The sequence below is a fragment of the Pezoporus occidentalis genome, unplaced genomic scaffold (genome assembly GCF_034315485.1).
Source record: "Pezoporus occidentalis ecotype Australia unplaced genomic scaffold, CSIRO_AGI_Poc_V1 ctg249, whole genome shotgun sequence".
NCBI classification, from domain to species: domain Eukaryota; kingdom Metazoa; phylum Chordata; class Aves; order Psittaciformes; family Psittacidae; genus Pezoporus; species Pezoporus occidentalis.
In genome coordinates, this window is record NW_026914383.1 from 189,465 (window position 1) to 195,568 (window position 6,104).

The window sequence follows — 6,104 nt, forward strand, 5'->3', positions numbered from 1 at the left end:
CAGGACGTTTCACCCCCTCACACAACAGTGAATACAATCCAGCACCAGAGGAGGTTGCTATGTAAAGCACTCCTCTCCAGAAGAGCTGTCGGCTTATATGGGGGTTAAGTCCACAGGCTGCAGAAACACGGCCAACAATCCACAGTCCTTGTGATCCTTTTACTTATCTGGATGGCTTAGAACCATCAAAATAACACATAGTGAGCTAGAAAACACAGGAATCCTATGCGAGGGATGTATTATGTTTTAGATCCCTTTCTTTAGCATTATAAAATATTCTCTTATCTCCTCTACAGGAAAATCCTAAACAGGGTGGTGGGGTGTTTGTTCTTTTTTTTTTCCCCTTTAAAAACTTGGGAATACTAGTAAACAGACTGAATTTTGTCATCCGAAGAGGCCCTCCATGTCCTCTTACTAAGCAAGACCTTGTCTCTGTGTCTTGATACCCTTCTCATTTTCCTTGCCACTGCCTGTGAAATGAGCAACTTGCCTCGCATACCAGGGAGAACATTCTTATTTTCAGTTGTTGCCATCCCAACCCCTCCCACCAAGAGCAAATAAATGAGCTCCACAACAGAAGTGGCTTTTCACTTCCTGTATAAGGATTTTTGACTGCACAAATTTCAAGCTACAACTCTCCCACTCTCCAAAGTCAGTTAACACCCTGCCCCTGGGGTTAATAAACAGGGAGGGTGAATACTGTTCTCCTTGCTTAGGAGAGAACAACTCCATACATTTATCTGTACCTCTACAGCTGTCGGTTTCTTTTAGGCCTTGCACAAGACAGTCTAACACAGCCACAAATATCTCTAAAATCAACTTCAGCTGCCCTAATGTCAATGTGTTCTGAAATATTTCATTGTGGGCATCCAGAACTGATTCAGCCTCATCCTTTTCCATCTCTGGGACTCCAGATCCAACTCTGGCCAAATCAAGAGTGTTCCGGCCAACAAAAATTACTAAGAGAGGAGAGGACTGAGGAAGGTAAAAGAAATGAGAATACAGATGTGGAAAGGACTCAGACAGGTAAGACCAAGGAATAATGCATAGGGATATGAAAAGAACGTGACGGGAAAACAGGGCCAGACAAAGGAGCTGCTTGAAGAAAACACGGCTGCTCTCAAAAGCAGCTTACTGTTTACATTGACAATACAAATCACTGCACAATACAGATTTCAGTTCACAGGCCTGGAGAAACAAGCCTCATGGGTTGAAGATCTGTTTGTGAGAAGGAAGAAACAATCATAACTATGAACTGAACAGCAGCAGCACATGGGGTCACTACTGGTGCAAGTCTCTGTTAGTGCACAGTGTGTAATTAGCCTAATTCTTTGCAGGACTCCTCTAGAGAATCCAGTTTGTAGTTCTGGGCACCCCAGCACTGCGGCCTGCAGATACATTACTCATCTAGCTTTGAACTAGCTCCCTCAGAGACTGCCAACATCACAGCCACAGCACAGTGAGGTGAGGTAGATGTGTTGTGAACACGGTTTGAAGCTTTACTGAAGCTGCTAACTATCGACCTTGCTAGCTCAATTAGAGTTCTTGTCTACCTACATAAGTTGCTGTAGCCAAGCCCTAAATGTTCTGTGGGAAAAGCTAGATAACTTACACCTCAGCACAGAAACACAGAAGAGGGCATACAGAGCCTACAGCCAGAAAGTCTGGGAATTATTAGGACAAACGAGTGGGTGGGAGAGCTCAAGGGACCAGTGGGTGGATGCGGGAAATCAGTAACACTGATTTGAATAACTGGTAACAATTGTTAGATCTTCTTTGGTATGAATCATCTCTCAGAGACTCATCATTTAAATGGTGTCACTCAAGGGGCAGTAAAAAATACAGCAGAAGGAACAAACCTGCCATGATACAATGGTTTTGAGCCACAAGGTGAATTGCCAAACAAGCCTAGAATGTTTCACCAACATGACTAAACAGGAGCAACTTTTGTGGAGGATACACTCTAACTGACAGGTCAGACAAGCAAATTTGTCTTTAGATAATGATGATGCATCTTGGAGCTTTGCTGAACCTGCTTAAAGGAGTGGTCCCACTTATCTGATGACCACTGAACTTGTGATTGCCCCACCCCCTTCCCAGTGATGGTATTTGCATTTGAAACTATGGGTTATAAAATTAGCCAGCCAGAACCATCCCAAGGGAACAAAACCAAACCAGAACAATGAAGCAAAAGCCCAAATTTAGCAAACAACAACAAAGTGAGTTTGAACAGAATCCATCCTCTAATTGGGCTCACCAAACCAAGATGTTCCTGTCTTTGCAGGGGAAGAGGCAGCAGAGAGCAGCGCTGCCTTATAGAGGTGTCAACTACTTTTATCTTTTTACACAACTGCATGAGAAGAAAACCTGTTTGATAAACAACTAGTACCATTGGCAGCAGGCAAGCTCAGGAACCCAACAGCAACCACAGTACAGTTCACACCCCTTTACTCCACGCTTTCTAACAGACCCCCCCTCTTCCCAATCTACAGAACCATGGCCCTCTTCTGTCAGAAATACTGAGCTTCTGCATCTAATCCACGTGTTTCTCACCTGATGGGCAAAATAGCAGACTATCAAAAAAGCAAATTACATTCTCACCCTCTGGTACAAGAGGTGTCTGCAGGCTGCACACAATAGCAGTAAGCTCTGCAGTAGGCATGGCCTTTCTTCCCACACTTCCTCTCCAGTTTTCCTGTAACCTAGAGTGGCACCACAAGATGGCTGACACCAGCTACTGCAATACAGGGCTGACCTGGATCCACATCTGGACAACGTGCTTCTGTTTGTCTGAGCTCCTGTCGTTCCAGGAATCTGGAATACCAAGGGAGACGCTATCGGTGCTACTTTGCAGCCAATCGCCTAAACTAGACCTGAGGAGCTGTAAGTGAGCTGACATTTACACATAGTCAGTCCTTAAAACTTCTTCCTAGATCCAAAATGGGGGGTAGAAACCATCACTTTGCATTGAGCACAGAACAGGAGGCAAACTGAAAACCTCACTGCTCCAGGAAGGCTCACAGCTTCCTGAAGTCAGAGATTATCTCTAGGTTTATATAATGCTCTTCCCTTTTTAGACACAGAGCTCCCGGCATTCACTACCATCACCAGCAGCAAAAGTGCGCTACCGGTAAAGGTTTCTTAAGGGAGTGTTTGCAAGGACCTGTTTTACGGAACTTAGGCACACAGAGGACTTACCTCCTGGAAATACTATGCATTAGACATGTTTCTATGGGTTTCAGACTTTACCTATGATAACTGAAAAGGAAAAAGTAAGATCAGAAAACTAAAAAGTCCCAATTTCAAAACAGTTATTTTTAGCCTAAAAACTAGGTCACAGTGCTTTACGGAGAGTAACCACGTGTTACTTTCCAACAAACTTACCACAGCTATAGAACAGAAAAATGGTCTAAGAAAGCATATCAAAAACTTCAGTCTCACCACTATGCAGACTGTGGTGGAACAACTACTTAAAACCCAGGGACTTAAATTTACTTGGAGCTTTCTTGGAAGAGAGGGAGAAGAACCAGTAGGGATTTAGGAAAGGGTCAGCAGGACAAAGCCAGCTCTTGGTTCCATACTGCACCTCTGGAGCAAAGCCCACTAAACAGAAGTGACATAAGAGCCCAAATATGCCATGTCTCCTTATCAATATATATTATTAAGAAAAATTACAAAGCTTAATGGCTAGCATAATGCTGTGTTTTTACATCTGTCATCAATTATTTGTATTTACTTGCCCTGCAAATGCAGAAGAAAAGTCAGAGAAATATAAACAACAGAATTCACTAAATTTCCACCAGTCTTTTGTTTTCCCACAAAGAATCTCCAGTCATCGCAGTTTAGACGCTGTCATTTGTTCCTTGCCGTCTCCAGAATGGAATTTCTTCCCAATCCTCTATGATAAGAATTACTGGTCCTTGCTTTAAACTAGAGCAAATGACTAAACCCTTCTGCAACTAGTGGTTTTAACTTCAGTGCTCTTAAGACAGCAATTAGAACTGATAGGGGGCCTGAATTAATAACCGAATGTTAAACCTATGTTATTCTTCTGAATATCTTCAATCTCTTTAGTTAACAATAAGTTATTTGTCTAGAAGTGCAGCTGGTGTTTAATGTAAACTTGTGTAAGAAAGGAAAGAACATCAGATAAGGGGAACTGGTGGTCAAAGTTTCTGCTTGCAACACCATACACCTGGTGAAGACCCAGCTGAGACTGGAACTATGGTCTGAACCGAAGCCAGGGGACTAGCAAGCACACGTACAAGACGAAGGTGAAAAGTTCAAGAGTGAGGAAGACTCCTTTACTTCATCTCGAGACCTTGCCCACGACCACCAGGAGGGACTGCGCAGGTGTGAAGGAAGCTTTAGCTTATTATAATATGAAGCGGGAAAAGGATATGAATATGTATAGGCATGTTGTGTAACCTAATGCATATGTAACGCTTTAGAGAATAAATGTAGAGGGAAAATGACGCTGGGGTGCGCATGCCTTTGGAGGAACTATCCCCCATGCGCCTCAGCTGAATAAAGCGTACCTACTTTACAACTTTAACGAGTTGTGGACTCAGTACTACAGTATTTGTTGGACTCAAAATAGCAACTCAAACTCTTTTCAGTTCCTGTTCTCTCCTTGGCCATGCTTTATGCTACAGCAGAGAAAGGCGGCAGGGAGCATAAGGGTTGTGCTCTACTTGAGTTGTACTCCACCTGTGCAATGCAGGGTGAGGAACAGGTTAGCTGGGTGAAAAGTTCACTGCAAGCTGAGCTGTCTGTTTCTCTTTCTTAATTTATCCAGTATTTGGCTAACCTTACTCTGAACCCAGCCCCCAGGACCCCCTTCCTCTCATCCCTCCCCAGTGGGTTCATGTCAGCCAAAGACACCGCCTCTTGTTCCCTTCTCCTGACCCTGCTGAATGGAGCGGGGGCTGGAACAGAGGGCCAAGCACAGCCTGAGAGCCCCTGCACTGGAGAGATAATAATTATTTATGCTCTACACTTCAACAGGCCTCATCCTCAGGAGCAAACAGAAAAGTTCTGCAGTCAGCAGCTTTGCCCGATACTGTGCTCAAGCTTATCAGTTTTCCCAAGGCTGGATGGCACCCACTCTGCACCCCCACCTCCTCTGCAGCCCAGAGCTCTTCCTGAGGTAGCCTGAAACAGATTCCTGAACCAGTTTAGAAGCCCTTGCTACAGGACGGTCACACAGTTCCTACTACTTTCATGATCTCAAAGATACGTTAGTCCAGTATGTCCATTACCTCATTTCTGCAGCTCAAGGTCCTCAAAAGGAACACAACAGACATACTTAAAATGCTGCAAAGAACAGAGCAGTAACACGGAGCATAAGAAGGAAGACCCTAGATCTTTTTTCTCCCCTGAGACAAAGGGGCACAAAAGTACAAAATGTAATCAGTTCTAAGTAATGTTAAGTTTGATGGCTTTGTAATGGAAAATAACTGCAGTGCTTGAAGGTCGTTGACATAGTTTCAGGTCCTCAGGACCTTAGCACAAAAGGTGTGAGAAAAGCAGAATAGAAAAACAGGACCTGGGGATGGGGAATATCTGGGCCTAGCAGATGTCCAGGGTGGGCACAGATTAACTGATAAGTAAAAGGACAAGATGATTGCTATGTCTGGGGTGTTAATAAACCCATTAAGCTGGTGTAAGCATCTAGCAGGGAGTATCCCAGACTAGCAGATGTCCAGGATGAGAGCAGCTAAACTAACCGATAAGCAGGACAGGGTGTAATGTTAATTAAGCTGGTTATGAACACTGTTGAGAAAAACCAACCCTTAAAGACCACCATCACATTTTTGTATGCATGCAGGAAAACTTCCTGGAAAATGATGTAATATGCCCAGTGACCATACAAGGATGACCTGTATAGCAATTCGGGGACACACGTTAGGAGGAGCTATCCACCATGTCTCCCGGCTCCCCAATAAAGAATACCTGCTTGTCAGCTTGAAACTCGGTTGGCGAGTTTGTTCCTGGAGTTTTCTCTGAATCACCCCTCACATCCCATAAACTCAGTGAAGGAAAGACTGGGGCAGTGAGACGTGGTACTGCTGCTCTTTGGAGAAAAGGATTCCTGATCCATG